Here is a 23,944-nt window from a genome sequence, read left to right on the forward strand (position 1 = left end):
CTGCTTTCCTGACATGTAATAAAATGTTCTAATAGAATTTGAAAAGAAATGAGTCAAAGACTATTTTGTTTGATGTACTGTATTTGGGGAATAGTTTTAAATTTATGAATAACTTTATAAATCACAGTACCTTAAAGTAAAGATTTTTTTAAAAAAAAACCTAGCTACTGGGCCAGAAAGACAGTTCAGTGGATAGAGCTTTTGACATGCCCGGCACCACAGAGCCAGAAGGAAGCTCTGAATATCACTGAATGTGACCCAAAAACCAAACTAACAAAGAAATCAACAAAAAAACTAGCTACTATGTCCATCTCATACTAAAACCAAAAGATAGAAATTTCAACTTAGATGACTACAGCAGGTAATTACAGTAGCCAGCAAGATGTTCTCGGTGAGCAAAGGCTACCTAACCACACCCCCAGCACTGTCAGGTGGGAGGCTACCTACAGACCCCCCCAGAACCTGGTGGATCCCTGAGCCCCATATGCTTTAGTTCTGGTAGGTCCCAAGCATCAAAAGATGTGTCTGTGGCCCTGTATGGCCTCCAAGCAATACCTGTCAGAACTTAACTGGAAATGGACCTTTGGAAGGATAGACTAACAAGCAGAGCCTGGGGGATGGACAACTCTTCAGCCCCAGCGATGCTGTGGGAAAGAGGGCATCAGTGGCAAGATACTACTATCATTGGAGTGATGCCGGGAATCTAGGTCCATGTGTGAGATCTAATTTTCAAATGGTGGCAATAAAGTCAAACAATTTAAGGCCTTGGAGATAGGTAAATGATGAAAAGATGCCTGCTGAACATGAGTGAGGTCATGAGTTTGATCTCTGGTGCCACTCATATACCAAGTATGATCCTAGCAACTCTGTTGTTTGCCTCCCCTGGTGTCACCACAGAGTGTGTGATCTCCAGCATTCAGCCAGGTGTATGTGAGCATTGCAACCAAAGTGTGTTGACTGCCTTCCCCTCTGTGAGCACCACAAAAAAAATAGATGTATAAGCCACTGTACCAGGAGTGCAACCTCTGGTTTCATGTGAGAACTATAACCAGAATGTGTGGGACCAGAACTAAAGGAGTGTGGTTCCCGGACAGCATATCACAACTACATGTGTGCAATCTCTGATCATCAGAGCAAAAACAGAACTGAAGGGGGGAAACTATTTTAAAGCATGGCAATAATAAACATAGCAGTGCAAATGGCATTTCTGCTGTGTGTTTTTTATGTAGGCAGAGAATACCAAGCTAAGACAATTTGGAGATATTGTGTGTGACCTTTTCCCAAAAACGATTATCCACTCTTCCCACTTCTCTCTTGAACACATATTTCTCTTTCTCATGCTTTTTCCAATCTGGTAAAGCCCTGTGCTCTCTTTTTAACATGTATCTCTCTTTCTCCCCTATCACATCTCTAAATTTCTTTAAATAGAACTATTGACTTCACTAAAAATATGAAAGATACATATAAATACATCAAAATATAGATACATTGATGGATAACGTATAGATAGAAAGGCACATGCAGCAAAAAATAAATAAATAAATAGATAAATAAATAAATAAATAAGGGGCTGGAGCAATAACACAGTGGGTAGGACATTTGCCTTCCACGCGGCCCACCCTGGTTCGATTCCCAGCATCCTATATGGTCCCCCGAGCACCACCAGGAGTAATTTCTGAATGCAGAGCCAGGAGGAACCCCTGTGCATAGCTGGGTGTGACCCAAAAAGCAAAAACACAAATAAATAAATAAATAAATAAGAAAGGCACATGGATGCAATTAGTTATATGAGAAACAGATGATAGATGCTAGATATTAGATAGAATAACAGACACACAGATAGGTTGACAAGTGATGGAGATTGAAAGTAAACAGAGAAAATGGATAGACCAACAGGTAAGCAGATAGATGAGAGACTGATGACATATACAGCAATAGACAGTTGCTAAAGAAAAAGATGATAGGGGCTGGAGCAATAGCACAGCGGGTAGGGCATTTGCCTTGCACGTGGCCAACCCGGGTTCGATTCCCAGCATCCCATATGGTCCCCTGAACACAGCCAGGAGAGATTCCTGAGTGCATGAGCCAGGAGTAACCCCTGTACATTTCCAGGTGTGACCCCCCCAAAAAAAAAGAAAAGAAAAAGATGATAGATGATATAGCTAGACATAGACACAGATTATAGATAAAGACAGATAAACTGAGATATATAGGGAGATAGATGAAAGATATTAGATGACTGGTAGATGACAGATGATTATAGGTTACAGGTTGATAACAGATGGATAGACAGAAAGATGGAATGTCAGATAATTGATATTAGAGACAGATAGTAGGCACGCAGATGACAGATATATTGACAGGTAGGTTATAAATGATTGAGAGTAAATAAATTTATAGGGTATATAGACACACAGATTACAGACACACAATAGATTATGATAGACAGAAGTAGATGATGAAAAGACAGATGACACAGATAGATGATGGACAGACACACTAAATGATATGCAGGTGATAAAGGATAGATGGTAGATCCACAGAAAATAGATGATAAAGAGACAGATATAGATATCATAGAAGACAGATCAATAGACATATGGTTAAATGATAGGTGATGGATGGACAGATGATATATATAAGTGATATTAGACACAAGTGACTGATTAATAATTTTACAGTACTGGAATTGAGCCAGTGCTTCATGTATGCAAGGTTTCCACCCTACTACTGAAACACCCCCCCAGCCTTTATTGATATTTTTCTTTTGTTATTTTGAAGTGGACTGAGTCATATCTGATTGTGCTCAGGGCTTACTCCTGGCTCTCAGGGGTCACTCCTGGCAATGTTTGGGGGATCCTATTCAGGATTGAACCAGAGTAAGCCATGTGAAAGGCAAACGCCTTAATTCTTATACTGTCTCTCACCCATCCCCCATATTTTTAAGGAACAATAAAAAGCAAGTAGCACAATAAAATGTGCAACCTGATCTTGATCTACAAAACCTGATATCATAAAATAGTAAAAGCTATAAAATAAGCTTGCACCACAGATGCACCCCTCTTTATATACAATCTGGAAATATGGGTGCTAAATTGTTAAGGATATTTTCAAAATGTAAAATGTCCAATGTAAAATGGACTGCAGTAGAGAAGAAATGACTTTCCTTTTTACTTTGTAGACTTCTTCTTTTCATCTTTGAATGTTTACAAGAAGCACTAGCTAGTTGTATGCTATCCTTTTGAATTAAAAAGGAACAATTCAGTGATAATAAACCATTAACACGAGGCATCTCACAACTGCTGCTATCAACTTGCTCAAGGTCAAACAGAGTGTTACAAAGGCAATAATATTACAATGTGATTCCCCTCCCCCCATACCACAGCCACTCCTGCTTTCGCTCCCTGTCAATGTCCATGGGCATCCATCTGAACATCCATAAGCAACATTTGTGAGTCATGGCTGAAGCCTGGAAAATCAGAATAGATCGGGATCAATGAGGTAACACTTGGCCACCTCAGTGCTCGCCATTCCAGCGGCTGCAAAGGTATTTTACAAATCTGATTTATTGAAGCATAATCTATATACTACAAACCACCTTTCATAACACACTATGCTGCAGGTGTACCAAATGTGTATATTTTGCTAACATCTGACCTATGTAGATACACCTGTAAAACTACCACCAATTTCAAGATGCAGAGGGGTTGGGAAGATGGCTCAAGGCCTAGAGTATTTGCCTTGTATAGAAGCCCTAGTTTGAAAGCTGGCTTTTTATAGTCTTCAGGCTAGCTCTAGTAGCCCCCAAGCACTGTAAAGAGAGGCCCCAGACCCCCTGAGTACTGCTTGGGCGACCCTCAGTACCTTTCATCTCCAAGAGTTTTCTAAAACCCCTTTGTTAGCCTCTTCTCCCCCATGCAACCACTGATCTAGCTACAGACTGTTCCAGTCATAACTGATTTATTTTATAACTAAAACAGACAGATGTGTCTGGAAAATATTCATAGCTACAGCCAATAATTAACGTTAACAGGTGCTTTCTTTTTTAAGTTTTGATAGTTCTGCATTCCTAGCGAACATATGGCAATCCTTAAATCTGGTGAAAGTGGAAAAGGTTCTAGTTGGCCCTTAAAGATGGGCTTAAAATGGTTTTTCTCCCGATGCAATTCCTGTTTGTAAGCATGTTTCAAACATAAATGTAGGCCAAAATTAATCTTTTTTGGGGGGTTGGGCCACATCCAGCAGTGCTCAGGGGTTGCTCTTGGCACTTAAGAATTATCCTAGTGGAACAGTGGATACAAGGGCCAGGAAAACTGCTCCATAGCTGGAAGTCTGCTTCATGAGCAGAGGGGAGAAGGCAGATGGAATAGAGAAAGGATCACAAAGAAAATGATGGCTGGAGGAATCAGATGGGATGGGAGTTTTAACAATTAAAAAAAAAAGGAAAGAAAAAGAGGAACAGACATAGAAGGACTGTACTCATTGGTAGAGTATAGAATAACATCATATGAAGCTGACACCCAAGGACAGTAGATACAAGGTCCAGGAGGATTGTCCCATAGCTGGAAGCCTGCTTCATGAGCGGAGGGGAGAATGCAGTTGGAATAGAGAAGGGATCACTAAGAAAATGATGGCTGGAGGAATCAGTCGGGAAGGGAGTTGTGTGCCAAAAGTAGATAATGGACCAAACATGATAATCTCTCAGTGTCTGTGTTGCAAGCCATAATGCCCCAAAGTAGAGAGAGAGTATGGGGAATATTGTCTGCCATGGAGGCAGGGGGAGGGTTAAAAAGGGGTGATATACCGGGGATATTGTTGGGGAATGTGCACTGGTGGAGGGATGGATGTTTGATCATTGTGTGATTGTAACCCAAACATGAAAGCTTGTAACTATCTCACGGTGACTCAATAAAATTGAAAAAAAGAGAATTATCCTAGTGGTGCTCTGAGGACCATATGGGATGCCAGGGATTGAACCTAGGTCAACTGTATGCAAAGTAAGTTTTCTACCCATTATACTATTGCCCTGACCCTAATCTATTTTAAATGGAATTTATGACCGAGTATTGTTGTGTTTATGCATAGATATAAGATATTTATATTAATTTATTGTATTAATTAAACATATCTACCATATCAATTTGGACTGGAGCGATAGTGCAGCTGGTAGGGCGTTTGCCTTGCACGTGGCCGACCTGGGTTCGATTCCTCTGTCCCTCTCAGAGATCCCCGAAAGCTACCCAGAGTATCCCACCCGCACGACAGAGCCTGGCAAGCTACCTGTGGTGTATTCAATATGCTGAAAACAGTAAAAAGTCTCACAATGGAGACGTTACTGGTGCCCACTCGAGCAAATCCATGTACAATAGGACGACAGTGCTACAGTGCTACCATATCAAGTAGCATTGCCTAAATGTTGTTATAATGATTTTCCTATTTTTAATTTTTTGAATGCATTTAGTTTTTTTAAATTTGTTTATGATGATTTACTACAATCAATATTCCAACACCAATCCCACCACCACTGTACCTTCCCACTACCATTATTTCCAATTTTCCTAACCACCATTGTAGATTTTTAGAGCATTCAAGTCAGCCCCCTAAGATTTTTTTTATAACTTTTTATTAAATCACCATGTGGAAAGTTACAAAGTTCTCAGGTTTATGTCTCAGTTATACAATATTCAAACACCCATCCCTTCACCAGTGCCCATATTCCACCACCAAAAACCCCAGTATACCCCCCACCCCCACCCCTTACCTCCTACTGTATAACTAATGAATTTCACTTCATTTTCTCTTTACCTTGATTACATTCCATAATTCAACACAAAGCTCACTATAGTTGTTGGAGTTTCCACCCAAGAGAGACAGACCTACTACCAAGGAAGCATTTGATAATTAGTTTTCCATTGCTGGAAATGAAGAGATATGTAGCCCCACTGCTACAAGTACATAACTCTATTTTTTCCTTTTTCCTTTTCCCTTTTCCCCCCCTCATCCCCCTTCCCGTGCCTCATAGTATGATGTACGCCACGCCGCGTCGGCCAGCGTGGGGCTTTTGCTTAGTTCACAGTCCAGAGAGGTGGCTGCTACATTAATAACCTTCAATATTTCAACAAAAACTTACTGTTATTATTTGGAGTTTCCCCCCCCCCAAGTCAGACCTGTTCAAAAGGAACCATTTCACATTGCTGACAATTATAACTGTTAAGTCGCGCGGATGCTGCTGCATCTGCGCGGTTTTGCATTTCTGTATAAAGTCCAGGGAAAATTCTGCCAGAAATTGCATAGCCCAGCTCACAGTCCCAGTGCATTGCTGTAAGAAGTCTCTGGAGTCAAAGTCTTTAGGCGCAGAGGGTCCGCTTCACGCTCAGCGGCTCCGGATTTATCTGGGCCGAGGGCGTGCCAGTTACGCCCCCTTCCCATGAGTTCCTGGAAGCCCCAAGAGTAAACACCGAATACCTCTGGGTTTGGAGTCTTAGAAGATGGCGCCTGCCACGTGGGTGCCGCCAACCCGCCGTTTTCCGTGCAGGAAGACAGGGTGGGGAGGAAAAAAAAATCCACCCCCCGGGCAGCACAGAGTTGTAGCCCAGTTCGCAGTCCCAGTGCATTGCTCAGCCCCCTAAGATTTGTTTTTAACGTGTGTACTTCAGTAGAGAGTAATGGCAGAATTCGTACAAGATTTTCTCATCATTTCACCTGTCATTGCCATATGCATCAGTTAATTTCCTCAACAAAGGTTTCCTCTACAAAGATCCTAGGAAACACCAAAGACTGATGGCAAAGAATTTCAAAACTATGTTTTCCATAAATCATCAAAAAATTTAATTTAATAAATATTTTAAACTATCCCCATGTTCCAGTGTGCTCCCATACGACCTCTTCCTCTAACTCCTGTCTGTCTTCTTGCCTTGTGATTAAAATCAGCACTCAATGGGCCAAAGCCCAACCATACAGAGTGCAGGACACTTGCCTTGCATGCTGGTGCCCCAGGTTCAATCCCAGGAAACCCATAGGGTCCTCTGAACACCACGAGTGATCCCTGAGTGCAGAGCCAGGAATAAGCTCCGAGCACCACAGTATGTAGTCCCAAAACCAAAATTAAATAAAAATAAATAAAAGCAGCACTCATGGAAACACTTTTGCAGGAGCAAGTGAGAACTCCTTTGGCTTTAAAGAATTACAGTTATTCAGTCTTGTTTACGTGGTATGCATTCCAGTAGTATCTTGTATGCATAACTTTATCAAAGCATTTCACTTGACATATTCCCAATGCCAGAACATTTCTAGCAGAGTTGCATAGAATGTGAATGTGGCTACTTTCTCTAGTCATCTGTTCACCTCCTCTTCCTTTCTTCTAAACCTAGTAGCAAACCTGACTGCATATTGATAGAGAACTATTCTCACAAATCTAAAGGATTTGTATTTTTGTTTGTCTGTTTCATGCAGTGCTGGTCTCATGAATGCAAAGCATGCACTTTAACATGGAGCCACATTTTCTATCTAAAGTGCATGTTTAATTAATTAATTAATTAATTAATTAATTAATTAATTAATTAATTTGGGATTGGAGTTGGACACCACACCCTGTAGTGCTCAGAGGCTCCCCCTAGAGGTGCTTTGGGACCATATGTGTTGCTGGGGGTTAAAGCAGGATTGGCTAAGTGCAAGGCCAGCTCTTAACCACTTAATATCTCTGGTGCTAAAGTGCATGTTTTAATCTAAAGTGGAAAATGGAATCAATTCCTTAGGCTCTGCATTCAAACGATTCCCAGGTTTTCTTTCACTTCAGAAGACATTAGATAGATTCCTCTGATACCTCTCAAGTTAGATCAGAAAGCTAACCCAGAAAGTCTAAAAGCACTTGAGTTACAAGGAAAAGAATCCATCACTCAGTCTTGCTTGCTTTTATACTCTCCAAAATATTTTACTGGCAGTGTTAACAAGGCCATTTGAATGAGGCATGTTTTTATTAAAACAGTGGAAAATAAAGGACTATTTGTACAACTCAATATTTTCTTTTGGAGTAGATCTTGGCTGCCTTTCTAAATTTAACTAGCCTTTTTTTTTGCAGTGGCTGGAACCCAAGGCCTCACACCAGCAAGGAGGTGCTGTACCACTGAGTACATATCTGGCTCCTGCTGCTCCCTTGTGTTATTTTTTCTCCAGGCTTTATAACATTAAAGTTAGTCATTTGTGGGCCAGAAAGTTAGTGCTTTTCTTGCATTAAAGCACTAACTCTGTTTAATCCTGTTCGATCTCTGACACCACACAGGGTGCCCAGGTCCCCTTCAAGAATGATCCCTGAGCACATAGCCAGGAATGAGTCCTGAGCACCACCAGGGAAGAAAACTAGATTCCATTTGGTCTCTTTAGCAACTTCATTTCTGGGCTTTGTTTACCTATTTTAAAGCGGGGCATCTTGAGGGGGGCTCCCAAGCATTGTGCATTATTCAGGGGCCCCAGGAGGCCTTTCTGATGACTGAGAAGTCAACCCAGTTAAAGGCTATGGACTGGATCGATAGTTCAGCGAGCAGCAAGTAGGGTGCCTGCCATACACGCTGATGATCCGGGTTTGATCCCTGACATCCCATATGGTCTCCCAACGCCCGCCAGGTGTTAAGTCCTGAGTCAGGAGTAAGCCGGGAGCACTGTCAGGCGTGGCCCCCAAACAACAACAGCAGCAACAACAAAAAGCCCAACCCAATTAGAGGTTAAATATGAGGACTCTAGCATGCCGTGTTGCTCAGGACTGCAGTATCAGGGATGAACTGGGTCACACCAACAGTGCTGGGATGGGGGAGGCTCTCACCCAGTAGTGCTGAGGAACTATGTAGAGCCAGATATTGAACCAGAAGCAACTTCCTGAAAGGCGTACCCTAAGCCTGTACTACTATACTAGCTCCTGGCCTCTAGAGGAGGGCATCTTAAACTTTGTCCACTTGCAACCCCCTTTTTAAAATTTTTTATTTTTTTATTTTTTTATTAATTAATTTTTAATTTATTTATTTTTAATTAGTGAGTCACAGTGAGGGTACAGTTACAGATGCATACATTTTTGTGCTTGTTTTTCCCTCATGCAATGTTTAAGAGCCCATCCCTCCACCAGTGTCCATTCTCCACCACCCATGAACCCAGTATCCCTCCCCCCCCAGTCCCATCCCCCCCACCCCACCCCGCCTCTGTAGCGGGGCATTCCAATTTGATATCTCTCTTTCCTTTTGGGTGTTGTGTTCCAAATAAGGGTATTGAGGGGTCATCCTGTTCAGTCTCTAGTCTACTTTCAGCACGCATCTCCCTTCCCGCACAGGATCTCCAATCACATATTACTTGGTGTTCCCCTCTCTATCTGGGGTGACTTTCCCCCATTGTGTGAGGCCAGCTTCCAAGCTATGGAGCCAACCTCCTGGTATTATATACTACCATTCTTGGGTGTTAGTCTCCTACTCTGTTGTTCTATATTCCACAGATGAGTGCAATCTTTCTATGTCTGTCCCTCTCTTTCTGGCTCATTTCACTTAGCATGATACTTTCCATATTGATCCACTTATATTGCAACCCCTTTTCACCAATTTTTTTTATGTGAGCCCAAGTATAAAGGTATATATAATAGGTAATAAGTTAAAATAGGTATATAAATCAGTTACTGATAGTAAATCATAAAGAAATTTCTCTCAAGACTTGAAAAAAAATTACATCATCCTTAAAGGAGTGGAGACACACAGTTTAAAATGCTAAGTTTTAGGGGGCACGAGCAGTAGTGCAGTAGGTAGGGTGCTTGCCATACAAGTGTTTGATCCCTGGCATCCTGTATGGTTCCCAAGCACCACTAGAAGTAGTTTCTGAGTATAGAGCCAGGAGTAACCTCTGAGCACTGCTGGATGTGGGCCCCAAACAAAAAAAATAAAATAATAAAATAAAAATAAGATGCTAAGTTTTAAAAGAACATACTAACATCTGCTTTATGGGAACATTTTTGTGAAAGCAGTGTTTCTGAGATTAACAAAAATATAGTAACTTAGGAGCCAAAGAGATAACTCAATGGGTTGGAACACATGCTGTGCATGCAGGATGCTTATGTTCTGTTTCCTAAACCCCACCAGGAAGTGACATCCAAGTACTGAGCTGGGAGGACGGAGCTGGGAGCAGCTCCAAGTACCAGGCTGGGAGTAGCCTTTGAGCACTGTATAATGTGGCTCAAGTCTGGAAAAAAAATACAGTGACTTAATAGGAGGCTTTGGATAGGCCTTTTGCTGCCAATGTGATTATTATAACTCTGTAGGTTATTGCTCCCTGATAGCAAGGGAGGAAACTCATTTTTCAAATATGAACAAAGCAGTTAGTGGATCTGTCAGGTCACTCTTTTGGCCTTTGTGCCTTTGGAAACACCAGGAATTTTTCTCTTGTAGAAGTCCTCTGTGTGCTGGCCCTTCTAGAAAATTTTGCGTAAGCTAATAATCTGCTCCCGCTTGATTCGCAGACTCTTGTGAAGGCAGTGTTAGAAAATTCTCAATATGTACAATTTAAAACATGGTGGAGAGAAGAGGCTGCGAAATTTGCTGGGATTAAGACACCAAAACATGGTGATACCTCTGTGAACGAGCCATAGTTAAGTTTATCTGTTAACTGATAAACTGATAAATAAACTTATGTTTTGAGTTTTCTCAAAGCAACATTAAGGTATTGCTGGGAATACCATCAATTTAGTTCATCAGTTAACTTTATCTTCACCCGAAGCGACCCGGATTTGAACCAGACAATTCCTCCGTCCCTCTCAGAGAGCCCAGCAAGCTACCGAGGGTATCCCGCCCACAAGGCAGAGCCTGGCAAGCTCCTCGTGGTGTATTTGATATGCCAAGAACAGTAGCAACAAGTCTCACAATGGAGACGTTACTGGTGCCCACTCGAGCAAATTGATGAACAACAGGACGACAGTGCTACAGTGCTATAGAAGTCCTCTCTCTCCAGACGGTTCCTCTCAGAAGTACTGCTTTTTTAACTCTGACTTGCAGCAGTTTATTATAATGCTACGAGACTCATGATTTCTCTTCTTCCCCTTAAGGAAGCAATCAGGATTTAAAGTGACCAGGTGGCAAAATACCTCATACATCTGCACTTTTGCCTCACTTGTTCCAATTTAGGGAAAATACACATCTCAGAGTTCTCAGTATTTTATTTTCACCATCAGAAAATGACCGACAATGGCAACGTTCCTGCTCACAGGTGCCACCTACAGGAGGAATCAGCCTTTACATAGGCGTGTGCATTACTCAGCAGTTTCTGAGAGCAGCAGTATTTCCCAATGTTTCTAAAATCCCAAAGCAAACTTATTTGAATACAAGTTCTTACAAGATATCTATTACCCAATACCTTATTGCAAAATCAGTGGTGGAAACATTTGGAGAAGCTAATTTTTCAACCCTCCACAACAGACTGCTGTGCCGCGATGTTTTGATGGGTAATCTGCCTGAGACAGAGATTCACAGTTAAAAGCCATACAATGATAGAGGGAATTGTTCAATCTGGATGAGAACTGGGTGCTAAAAGGAGGTGTGATATGCATGCTATGCTTTTAGCAACCACAGTGCCTCAAAGAAAAAATGTTTGCCATAGAGGCAGACTAGGGGTCAGGGGAAAACTGAGGACATTGGTGGAGGGAAGGGGACACTGGGAAAGGGATATGTGCTTGATCACTGTATGCCTGAAACTCAATCCTGAATAACTGTAAATCACGATGATTCGGTAACTTTAAAAAAAATTAAAAGCAATGCCAAGGTTTAAAAAAAAGAAAAGAACTAGAAATATCAAAGTTTGGGGAGAAACAACATGCTTGTCCTTATGGACCCATAAGGCCGGCTTTTGCATCTGTTTAATAACAATTTCAGATATTGATATGGTCAAGCCCCATCCCTGTGCCACACTTATAGCTGATTTCTGACAAAATTATATAGGGACTTTATACATATTTTGTTAGACATTCGCTCCCCTGAGAATTTACATTTTCCAATGATTAATTTTTAAGAGCAATGCTCTTCCCCAGAGTACTCCTATTCTACTAGGGTGAAAAAGGACATTGTGATAAAAATCTCTGCACAGTCCTTAATTTAAAATAAAAACCCTATTTCCTCAAGGTAGATTACCATGCCAATGGGTAAGAATGCACGGCTCATTAGATATTGTGAAGTTGATCTCCTGGAAGATCAATTAGCTGGCCCTCAGCATTGTTAGCATGTGGGCAGAACTGCTCAGTTTGGATTATTATCATTTATTTTTTCAAAATGTCTGCTACTTAATTAGTATATAGTGACAACAAAATGACTTTCATTTGCATTTACTGGAATACAGGTCAAAGCCTGAGCTACACTTCACTCTGATATTCAACTACTTTGTCATGTCTCCACAGTGATATTTCAAGCACATTCCAACATGATGAGCTGGAATCATTGGAAGAGAACCACGAGAGACCCACCAGTTACTAAATTCCAAAACTCTTAGGGCTAGACAGATAGCTTGACAAGCTGGAGAGCAAGTTTTGCATGCAGGACATCCAGCTTTGATGCCCAGCATCGCGTGATCCCCTGAGCACCAAAAGCCTCACAAAAGCCCTGGCTATGGCCCTCAAACCAAAATAAATAAATTCCTAAACTTTTCTTTTTTTTTGCTTTTTAGGTCACAGCTGGCAATGCACAGGGGTTACTCCTGGCTCTGCACTCAGGAATCACCCCTGGCGGTGCTCAGAGAACCATATGGGATGCTGGGAATCGAACCTGGGTCGGCGCATGCAAGGCAAACGCCCTACCCATTGTGCTATTGCTCCAGCCCCCTAAACTTTTCATTTTTACCTCCAAACCTGTCTTCCACCTCCGACTTGCTCTTTGATCCCACTCAGTGATCCCCATCTTCCTAAAAAGGGTCAAGCTCCACCCAGATGTCCAAGTTCAAGTACTCTTCCTCCTTTTCCGAGAGTCCTTCAGCAAGTCCTTTTGACTTCATATTTTTGTTTCATCCTGAATCTATCTCCAGCTCCTTTTGCACAGCCCAGTCCAAGTGACCATCATCACTTCCAGTTTACTCCAACAGCAACCTAACTAGTCTCCCTTCTTCCAGAGAAGACTACACAGTAGCCAAAACTCTTGGGTGAGGAGGGAGGGGTGGGAGATGGGCCATATACAGCAGTGCTTCAAGGCTATTCCTGGCGCTGGGTTCAGTGGTCACATCCTCTGAGACACTCTGAGACATCCTTGAGTAACTATCTCAAATCTCAGTGTTCATATTGGAAGATGATCAACTCATTTGCTTTTCCCCTGTGTCACTTCAATGATCAAGTAACAATGACTTTCTTGATCTACATACTGTATGTACTACCCTACTGCCCATTCTGTAAGTTAATGAGGGCAGGAACACTACTTGGTCTGCTCTTTTTTGTTTGTTCGGAAGCAACACCTGGCAGTGCTCTGGGGAGTGCTAGTCCGAGGGTAGCTCATGGGTTGCTCCTGACAGTGCTTAACAAACCATGAAGTGCTGGGGATCAAACCCAGACCTCCTACATATAAAACATGCATCTCAGTGCTCTGAGTGATATCCCCTATCCCCAGTGACTGATCCATCCTTTTTTGGGGTGGGGGGAGAGACAGGGTTATAGTCAGGTGCTCTTCATGGCACGGTGCTTCATGGCATGGTGCTGGTAATTGTTCCTGCAATGCTGGGATGGAGGGAAGCATGTGGTACAAGGGATAAAATCTGGACTTTCATCATGCAAAGCATATGCTCTGGCCTATAGCACTATTCCTCTGACCATAGTCTACTATATTTTTTGGCTTTTTGGGTCACACCCAGTGGTGCTCAGGGGTTACTCCTGGCTCTACACTCAGGAGTTACTCCTGGTGGTGCTCAGGAGACCACATGGAATTCTGGAGATTGAACCCACGTTGGCCCCATGAAAGATAAAAACCCAATAGTACTCATGGTACTATTGCTCTGGCCCCTAATATACTATTTTTATTTTGAGAACCTAGGACAGTGCCTGAAACATAGTTGAACCTTAACTTCCAATCTATCCTATAACAGAGAATTTGCTCATCAACCACATTTAATAGGGAAAATTTTCATGTTGAAAAATACCCAGAGAATTGAACCAGAGATTCAGTGGATGAGTTGCTTGCTGAGCACATGACCAACACGGGTTCATTCCCCAGCATCCCAGATGGTGAGCACCACCAGCAGTGATTTCTGAGTACAGAGCCAAGAGTAACCCTTGAACCTCTCCAAGTGTGGTCCAAACACCAAAAGAGAAGAAAAGAAGTAAGAGGAAAAGACCCATAAAAATGGAGTGAAATGATAATGCAGACGTGTTTGTTGTTTTAGACACATGAGTTATTCATATTAAATCAGTGAATTTGGGGACCAATTGAGGGTACCTACCGAGCAAAATCTTCTGAGGGCTCCTGTGATGAGTCACTCTCGATGAACTGAGTCTGAGAAGAGACAGAAATGAAGACAGTTACTTGGAATCTGTGGCAGAAAATGGTGCCTGCCCTTGGAAGCCTTGGTTACATTGGGTAACAGAGGAGTGATCCCGTTTTCCACACTCACTGTGAGAGAGTGGTAGAATGTCTGAACATCTGCTTCAGCGGTTTGAAAGTGTGCCAGAGTATCAGGACAGGCCTAGGAATAGTTGATTTTTTTCGTCACAATTAAGAGGGTTGGAAGGGACATCATTGTCATGGGGGGTGAGTGTGGGTTGTGTCATACACTACACTTGACTGGATAGATTTGCACAATGAAGAACTCTCCACCCCAAATGCCAACACTGAAACAGCTGATTCCACCATCTAAAATCTATGAAATTCCTCCAGGGGAATACAGATTATCACTTTTTCTTTTGGTTTTTTTTTTGGGCCATACCCATAGGTATTCAGGGCTTACTTTGTTCTCAGAGATCACTCCTGGTTGTGGCTGAGGAGATCATATCAGGTTTGGGGAGTCAAACTAGGGTTCGTTGCAAGAAAGGCAAGTACCTTACTCTTATACTATTGCTCCAACCACAGGTTAATATCTTTAACCTTTTATTATTGGGTTTTTTTTTTGAGAGGTTAAGACTCAGTGGAGCTTGGAGGCTACTCCTAGCACTGCTCAGGGACCATGCAATGTCAGGACCAAACTCAGAACCTCTGCATGCTTTGCATGTGCTCATCCAATTGTGCTAGCTCTCTGGGCCCCAGATTAATAGTTTAATCTGCTACTTTTCAGGTAGTTATTTTTAATCTCTTTGTGTGTGTGTACATGGGTGGATTGGCTGCCCCATGTGCTAGGGGAATCAGGGTTAAACCCAGTTGTACTCTAGAGGCCATAGGACATGAGGATCAAACCTGGATCCCTAGAAGGAGAGAGAGAGAGAGAGGGGGGGGAGAGAGACAGAGAAAGAGAGAAAGAGAGAGAGATAGGGAGAGAGAGAAGGAAAGTGCCTGCCATAGCCAGGTTGGGGGAGGGGAGGATAGTCCCCTGAGCACCACAAGGAGTAATTCCTGAAGGCAGAGCCATGAATAACTTCTGAGCATCATCAGGTGTTACCCCAAAACCACAAACAAACAAAATATTCCCATCTCATTAATGCTCCCCCTCAAATAAAATTTTATTTCATACTCTATTTTTATCACTCAAAACACTCATCAACTCCAAGGTTTTTTTTTTTTTGCTTTTTGGGTCACACCCAGCGATGCTCAGGGTTACTCCTGGCTATGCACTCAGGAATTACTCCTGGCGGTGCTTGGAGAACCATATGGGATGCCAGGGATCGAACCCGGGTTGGCCGAGTGCAAGGCAAACACCCTGCCCGCTGTGCTATCGCTCCAGCCCCTCCTCCAAGTATTTTATGTAACATTGTCATCCCATTGCTCATCGATTTGTTCAAGCGGGCACCAGTAACATCTACACACACAGTCTCTATGTAACATTTTTTAAAAAAAAATTCTTTGGCTTTGGAGCCACACCTGGTGGTGCTCAATGTTTGTTCCTACCTAGCTCTGCTTTCAGAAATTATTTTTGGTGGGCCGGGGGCTATATTGGGTGCCAGTGATTGAACCGGCTTGGCCATATGCAGAGCAAATGCCCTACCCATTATTTTATTCCTCCAGCCCCATTATGTAACATTATTAACTGGGTAACACCACAATATTCCACCAGCATGTGATCCAGCCCTTTGTTCTATATCTTCAGAACTTTCCCCCTCTATATTTTTTAAAATTCATCCATAAATCCTCCCTAATCCACAATCTCATGAAGTCAAAGGAGCTTATCACTCTGTCTCCACACATGCACCTATGTATGTGTACATGTATCACATACACAAATACATGCAAATTGTTTTTATTTCTGTGGAAAATCCCAATTTACTGTTTGAAAAGTTTCTTATGTAAGTGTTGTCAATAGTATCATTATGCATTTCAATATTATTGGGTTGTTTGTTTAAAATTATTTTGCTACTTTGTTGTGCTGTAGCCCTTGCTCTTTATACTATAGAAACTTTATTTTTTGTCTTTATCATTTTCATTGATAATATAATTGGGAAATAATTTGGCAGCTACAATAAGGAAAGGTTAAATTTTTAATTTTTGTCATGTCAATTGCCATTTTCCCCAGAAATTTTCCTGAATAGGACATTTCATGGTTATTATTCTCAAATGATATATTTGCCATAAACCAAGTACCTAAGGCCAGAGAGATAATATAGAGGGTAGGTTCTTGCCTTGCATGTACTGATCTGGGTTTGATCCCTAGCACCACATTGGGTCTCCTGAGCCCTGCTAATAGTGATCCCTGAGCACAAAGCTAGGAGTAATCCCTGAACAAAGCTTGGTTGGAGCAAAAAAAATATTTCAAAGTACCTAAATATAAAAATGAATCAGCAACCTGATGCTGAAACAACTTGGCAAATGTGGCTCTCTCTTGGCAATGATGGGAAAGCATTTTGGGAAAGTGAACACATCGACAATCTCAGTGATAGACTTACCTACATGTTTAAAACAAGTCTCTCCCAAACAGAGGAAAAGCAGTATGGAACAATGACAAACCCTTGGCCCTGGATTCCAAAACCAATTACCCAAAGGTAGGGGCAAAGGTGTTCGGGAATGAAAAAGGGACCACATGTGACACAGGAATAGAGGTGGGAGGTCATGGGCATATCAGTGAAGATGGTTGCACTGATTTTGTACATAAACATCATAAAATTTAACACTATTGTAACCCTATCACATAAACTAAAGCAAAAAAATCTTAAATTTATTTGAAATATCTAAAATTATTATTAAATATTACTTATGGTTAAGTTTTATTTGATAAGATTTCAAGCACATGGAAAAATGTAAAAAAGTGGCTGGAGCAATAGTGCAGTGGGTAGGGTGTTTCCCTTGCAAGCGGCCGACCCGGGTTCAATTCCCAGCATCACATATGGTCTCCCAGGCACTTCCAGGAGTAATTCCTCAGTGCAGAGCCAAGAGTAGTCCCTGTTCATTGCCGGGTGTGACCCAAAAGCAAAATAAAAAGTAGAAAATAGTCTGTCTCTCATCACCACTGCTACCACAGCCACCATCATATCCCCATATTTCCGCACTATATCTTTCCTTCTAATGCTGGAAATGGTACATGAAAGCAACAGCTTTTCAACATGTAAAGAGTAAAGGCTCTTCTACATGTGTCATGCCCAGAAGACAGACCAGTGGCCAAATTCAATCTTCAAAGATACAATCTTTGGTTAGGTCTCAGTGAAAAGTCAGTGGTAATCACAGGAGTCAGGATAGCATCAGCCAGTTCCAGCGTCCTCCCAGGCCCATGTTACTCCCTTTCAATCAGCCCCACCGCCATCTGACAAATGTGACTTCCCTGCTCCCGCAAACCCCAGTGCCTGCAGGCCTCTTGTACATGTCCTTTTTTTTTTTCAAATACTGTGCACGATATGAGTAAGAGGGGAAATGCCTGCAAGGCTTTAAATTATTATTATTGTTCTTTTTATGGGTCGCACGCAATGGTGCTGGGGAGTTACTACTGGCGGGTTCGGTGCCAACAAGGCAAGTGTTATATCCACCATACTATCTCTCTGGTTCCTGTAAAGAAGGTTTGGGTGTGTTTTTTTAAATATGAAGATTGAGTCTTACCAATCTCAAAGCACACATTTGGACACTTTCAAGAAGCGTGATCATGACCGATGTTTCCAAGTTTGACCCAGAAGCAGGCAGGTGGATGGTAGGCGGAATGAGATGGCTGCGCCTGAGACTTTCGGCACGATCTAGAAAAGGTACCTCAGATGAGAAAGATCCAAAGACTAGGCCGTCCCATGCTGGCACCCATTCTTTCAACAAACGTCCCTCCTCAGACACAGAGTTAGCTACTGGTCTCCCCCGGGTCTCCCGGGGGAGCATGGCTTTAAATAATTAAAAGGCTGGAGAGCAAAGGTACAAAGGACAACTCTTGTTTCCCCCGCCCCCACCCGCACCACCATACTGTTCCGCTGCCACCCAACCCCAAGTTCGGCCTACCGGCAGCCCCTGCTGCATTTTTCCAGTGATGCCTGCCTCACTCTCCTACTTAGACTGGAAACGGGCTTACTTCAGAAACCTCCAGACAAGACAGAAGGCGGGGAAATGCCCTAAGTACATGACCTGAGCCCCGAAAGATCACGTTCAAGTTCCCCAAAGCTGGATGCCACAGTTACCTCAGGAGACTCTTGACTAACCCTGGCTAACTTGACTAACCTTGGCTAAACTCAGGAGACTCTATCTTTTTTATTTTTTTAAAAAAATTTATTGAATCACTGTGAGATAGTTACAAGCTTTCATGTTTGGGTTACAATCACACGATGATCAAACACCCATCCCTCCACCAGTGCACATTCCACACCAACAATATCCCTGGTATACCTCCTCTTCCCACCTTCCCCCTGCCTCCATGGCAGACAATATTCCCCATACTCTCTCTCTCTAGTTTTGGGCATTATGGCTTGCAACACAGACACTGAGAGATTATCATGTTTGGTCCATTATCTACTTTCGGCATGCATCTCCCATCCCAACTGATTCCTCCAGCCATCATTTTCTTAGTGATCCCTTCTCTATTCCAACTGCCTTCTCCCCTCTGCTCATGAAGCAGTCTTCCAGCTATGGGGCAATCCTCCTGGACCTCGTATCTACTGTCCTTGGGTGTCAGCTTCATATGATGTTATTCTATACTCTACCAATGAGTGCAGTCCTTCTATGTCTGTTCCTCTCTTTCTTTTTTTTTTAATTTTTAAAATTGTATTGAATCACCATGAGATAGTTACAAGCTTTCATGTTTGGGTTACAATCTCACAATGATCAAACACCCATCCCTCCACCAGTGCACATTCCCCACCACCAATATTCCGGGTATACCCCCTCTTTACCACCCTCCCCCTGCCTCCATGGCAGACAATATTCCCCATACTCTCTCTCTCTCTACTTTTGGCATTATGGCTTGCAACACAGACACTGAGAAGTCATCATGTTTGGTCCATTATCTACTTTCGGCATGCATCTCCCATCCCAACTGATTCCTCCAGCCATCATTTTCTTAGTGATCCCTTCTCTATTCCTTCTGCCTTCTCCCCTCCGCTCATGAAGCAGTTTTCCAGCTATGGGGCAATCCCCCTGGCCCTTGTATCTACTGTCCTTGGGTGTCAGCCTCATGTGATGCTACCCTACACTCCACAACTCTTGACTGACTCGACGGCCAGAGCTCCCCCTAGCGAGGCAGGACCGCAGGCTGTAGACCATTTTTTTTCAGGGTGAAGAGCAGGGGCGCATCACTGGGTAAACGACTGGATTTTCAGGACAGGCAGAGCCAGCTGAGTCCGGTACCCATCCCCTCCCTCATTCCCATGAAGCCGGTTCTGTCGACTTGGTACCAAGTCGGGACCGAAACGCGGCGGGACTCGGCTGCCCGCCTTGTGAGCGTGGCGGAGGATACTGAGCCGAATCTAACCAACCAAACCGCTCAAGCCTCTGTGGCGTCGGTGTCAGAAGAGAGGGAGTCCCGCCTGACGACGCGACCTCTACCGCGGTCGCCGTTGCTAACAGCGGTACTTGCCAACAGCAGCGGTTCCAATGGTCCATGCCATGGGACATTCACAGAGATCATTCCCCACAAGTTTGGGAAAGGTTCGTGGGGAGAACTGTGAGCAGACAAGCGGCCGCACCTCATCCAAGTCAGCGATGCAGGTGATCGCTCAGGTGCCCACGCCCCAGACAGCCCCTTCCCCCCAGTGAAGCCCCTCCGAGCTCACCTCGGCTGCCTCCGGGATCCCGGCTCCCCCTGCTGTCTTCCGGCTCCCCCGTCAGCCTACTTATTAGCGGGCTGTCCTGGGTGGGCTTTAACCTAGTCAACGGCCTCCCCTCAACAGCTCCACTCCCACCCCCACCCCCCGCGGCCGGCCCTCAACTTGCAGCCAGGGCCAAGGGCAACAATGAAATCGCCCCGCCCCTCGGATTCCCCCAGCGCCAATCGCGTTCTCTCGAGAACCCCACCTTGTAACCCCGCCCCTCTCGTGTGGCAAAACTGCAGCCAAAGTTTATCCCGGTGCGCGCGGTTGCTCCTGACGATTCCATCCCAAGCTCCCCCAACACCCATACCCTGCAAGAAGGAACAGCCACGTCAAGGCTGCAATTTCTCCGGTCTCTTGAACTCCCACTCCAGGCAACCTGTTTATTTTCGACGAACAGCTATTAAAAACACGAGAGCATAGAGAGAGTAAGCCTCTGGCCTTGCATGCAGCCTACCACCTCGCCCCCCCCGCCCCCCGCCCATGTTGGTTGGTTGGTTTTGTTGTTTTGTTTTTGTTTGAGGCCATGCTCCGTGGTGCTTAGGGTTTACTCCTGGCTCTGTGCTCGGGGATTATTCCGGAAGGTGCTCGGGGGACCATCGAGTTTGTCGGGAATTGAACCAGGATCAGCCTCGTGCCAGGCTTAATCCTTGAACCCCTGGACTAGCTCTCCAGTGCCAGAGCCAGGTTTGATCTTGAGCACTGCATGGAGGACCCCCTCACCGCCTCCAGGAGTGTATTGATGCATATTAGGTTTCTCACCAAGATGCTAGCACAAGGTTCTATGTTCAGGTGATTGGTAAATTTCAGTGGGTTTTGTTGGAGGACGGTGTGTGCTTATTTCATGTGTTCTTCAACCCGGCTGAGCCAGAGCCCGCTTGTGCTTGCTCATTCTGTCCTACACTCAATATCCCTCTGTCTCTGCTCCTTCCCAGTGCTATGCTCAGGCCCTATTCACACAATGCCAAAGGACCTCCTTTCCCTGGGCACTTTGCCTCTGGGCTTCCACCTCTTGGCTGTCCTCTCAATTACCTCTTTTCATCCATTTGACACTAGAAGCCAGAGCTGCCTCTAAAACACAAATGTAATCCTGCCATCATAACCCAATTTAATACCTGTCCAGCTTCCAATCTCTCGCTTTGCAATTCTCTTTCTGTCTATGTTGGCTTTCCAGATAAGATCTAAAAACCTGTGGTGATCTGGCCTTACCTGCTTAGCCTCATTTCTAGCAATTCCACCTTCACTATAGAAGACGTTCTATTTTAGCTAACCTGTACTTCCGGTCCTTTCTCACCTTTCTCAAAGAAACAAGGTCTCTGACACCTCAGATTCCTACCCTCCCCCTTCTGACCTATCATTCACTGAGGTAGTGGCTCATTCACTGAACACACATATATCCCCAGAACTTTGTGTGTCTAGTACTGGTAGGGACATGAATTTTTATGGTGATAGTAAATAGTTCCATCACTAGGAGTACTTTTTCGAAAGGACAAACTGAAGATGTGCCAAAACAGGGAGCCATCCATACTAGGAAAAAGGAAGTCTGAGAAGCAAAAGACAAGAATCCCTGAGCTCCTAACTCCCTAGATCTAGAATTCAAGTACTTCCACTCAACTTTTGTATGTATTCATGTAATTATTACATATTCATTTAATAACTCTATTATTTAATCCTATTAGTTTACTGGGGACCAAACCCAGGGCCAAAACCCAGGGCCTCATACATGTAAAGCATGAGGTCAATCAAACTACATCCCCAGTCTGCCCACTCCCCACTTTGAATTTCCAAGTTAAAAAATTCCAACTCACAGGCTTGAATAATTAGAGTTTTCTGTGCAAGCCTTAATGAAAGGTTGTTTTAGCAAACTATGTCATCATTCTCAGACAATAATCAGCACAATTAATTGCATAAAGAAACCCATTGTGCATTCTGGCTTATTCCATATAGCAAAGAGTTCAGATAAAAGATTGCAATCTCAGGAAGTCATTTGGAAGGAACACTAACAGGCAAATAGATTCATGATAGTAATTTATGCAAGTCTAGGGGGTGATGCTCTGGCCCTCGGCTTAGAACTCCCACCCAGTTTACTGAGAGAAGCAGTGAGCTGCAACTAATGAGTGTTTGCTTAATCTAACTAAGCAAACACAGGCTTTATGCCTAATATAAAAGGCATTTAAGAGGCCAGGTGCGAAGTGGTGATCTTTAAACTGGTTGTACAAGAAAGCTTATCCCCAAAGGATAAGCCTACTTAATAGTCTGGGGTTTTGTTTTTGTTTTTGTTTGGGATGGGGGTTGGAGTGATTAAAAACTTGTTAGATCAATTTAATCAAACTTGGAGAATCAATTTTGCCTGACAGATATCAAATAACATTTCCAGTAAATACGTAGAAAGTCCAAGAAATAATACTAACCCACTTCCTTGAGTTCTTACAAGATTTAATTAACTTGAAAGGACTTCCAAAGTTTTATAAAATAGAACTCTAGGAACCAGGAGACCTAGATTTAGTCCTCATCACTTTCAACAGCTCAGTTACCTAGAGAATTTTTAAAATTTCTTTGAGTCTCAATTTTTCCATCTATGAAATGAGAAGGAATTCAGATCATTTCCATACTTTGAATCGAACAGTTTAATAATCTAGCACACATGGTTGTGTTATCATTTCTGTTTCTTTGGCTGTAGCTTAAAACAGCAATAGTCTACTTTCGGTTTTCCTAAAATTGGATTCTGGGAACTATTTTCTAAAATGCTCTGCTGTTCTTTAGACACAGTCCCCTAGACATACTTACCCTAACAAAATTGTCCAAATATTAAAAGAGCAAAACAAAATAAAATACAGAACAAAGTAAAAAAAAAGGAAGCTCAACTTTCATGTTCATACATAAGCAAATGAAAGCTCTTTCTCAATAATTGAAAATACATACCTTTTTCTTTTCATCATTTTTCCATGCTTTTCTTTTCCAAGGATTTTTATTACTCAACTCGTCTCTAAAATGAATTTGGGGTACTCATTACCAACTCTAACATCGCTATGACTATTTATAAGAGGACATGAAGAAAAATGTTTTGAAAGGGAAGTATTATATGGAGAGAGGAAGAGAGGCAGGATACAAAACTGTCTATACATTATACCCTCAAGTAAACTAAAAAGAGTGCATATATGCACTCAAAACTGAATGGCTCTCTACCAAAAGGTTCACAGGCAGGTTTATAACTGGTGGGACTGAATATTACAGTTCCATTTCACTTTAGTTTTTTCTCCCTTTACACGTAATAAACCTGTATTATATATTTATAGTAAGAACATAAGCATTTACAGGTTGAGGATGTGGTTCAGAGGTCAAAAACTTGTCTTGTATATATGAGGCCCAGGGTTAGATCCCTGGCACCACAAAAAAAAGAGTATGTGCATTTTATTTTATATTTTATTATAATGGGAAAATGTACTTATTCTACGTAAATCTATACATGCATGATTTTTTTAAAAAAATGAAAAGCTGTTCCAATCTGTTTAGAAACAGATTGCCTGATTTTGAATCGAGAATGACATAATCTTCTGAGACTCAGTTTCCCTTCTACAAGACGGCAAGACAAACACATTTTCTTTTTCCTCC

The 23,944-nt window shown here is 42.8% G+C and overlaps 1 protein-coding gene across 3 annotated transcripts in view; it reads right to left on the minus strand.

Annotated features, from left to right (window-relative positions):
* LOC101540493 (A-kinase anchor protein 17B) overlaps positions 1 to 20,429 on the minus strand; it is a 34,738-nt gene extending 14,309 nt beyond the window's left edge. The window contains exons 1-3 of one of the 3 annotated variants that reach the window (XM_055121629.1): positions 20,297 to 20,429; positions 18,153 to 18,283; positions 14,425 to 14,477 (exon numbers count right to left, since the gene is read on the minus strand). The gene's annotated coding sequence lies outside the window, so the exon portion shown is untranslated. The remainder of the gene's footprint in view (positions 1 to 14,424; positions 14,478 to 18,152; positions 18,284 to 20,296) is intronic. The other 2 variants (XM_055121630.1, XM_004614489.2) reach the window with 2 other exon arrangements.
* Positions 20,430 to 23,944: the final 3,515 nt, after the last annotated feature.

The sequence above is a fragment of the Sorex araneus genome, chromosome X (assembly GCF_027595985.1).
Source record: "Sorex araneus isolate mSorAra2 chromosome X, mSorAra2.pri, whole genome shotgun sequence".
Classification (NCBI taxonomy): domain Eukaryota; kingdom Metazoa; phylum Chordata; class Mammalia; order Eulipotyphla; family Soricidae; genus Sorex; species Sorex araneus.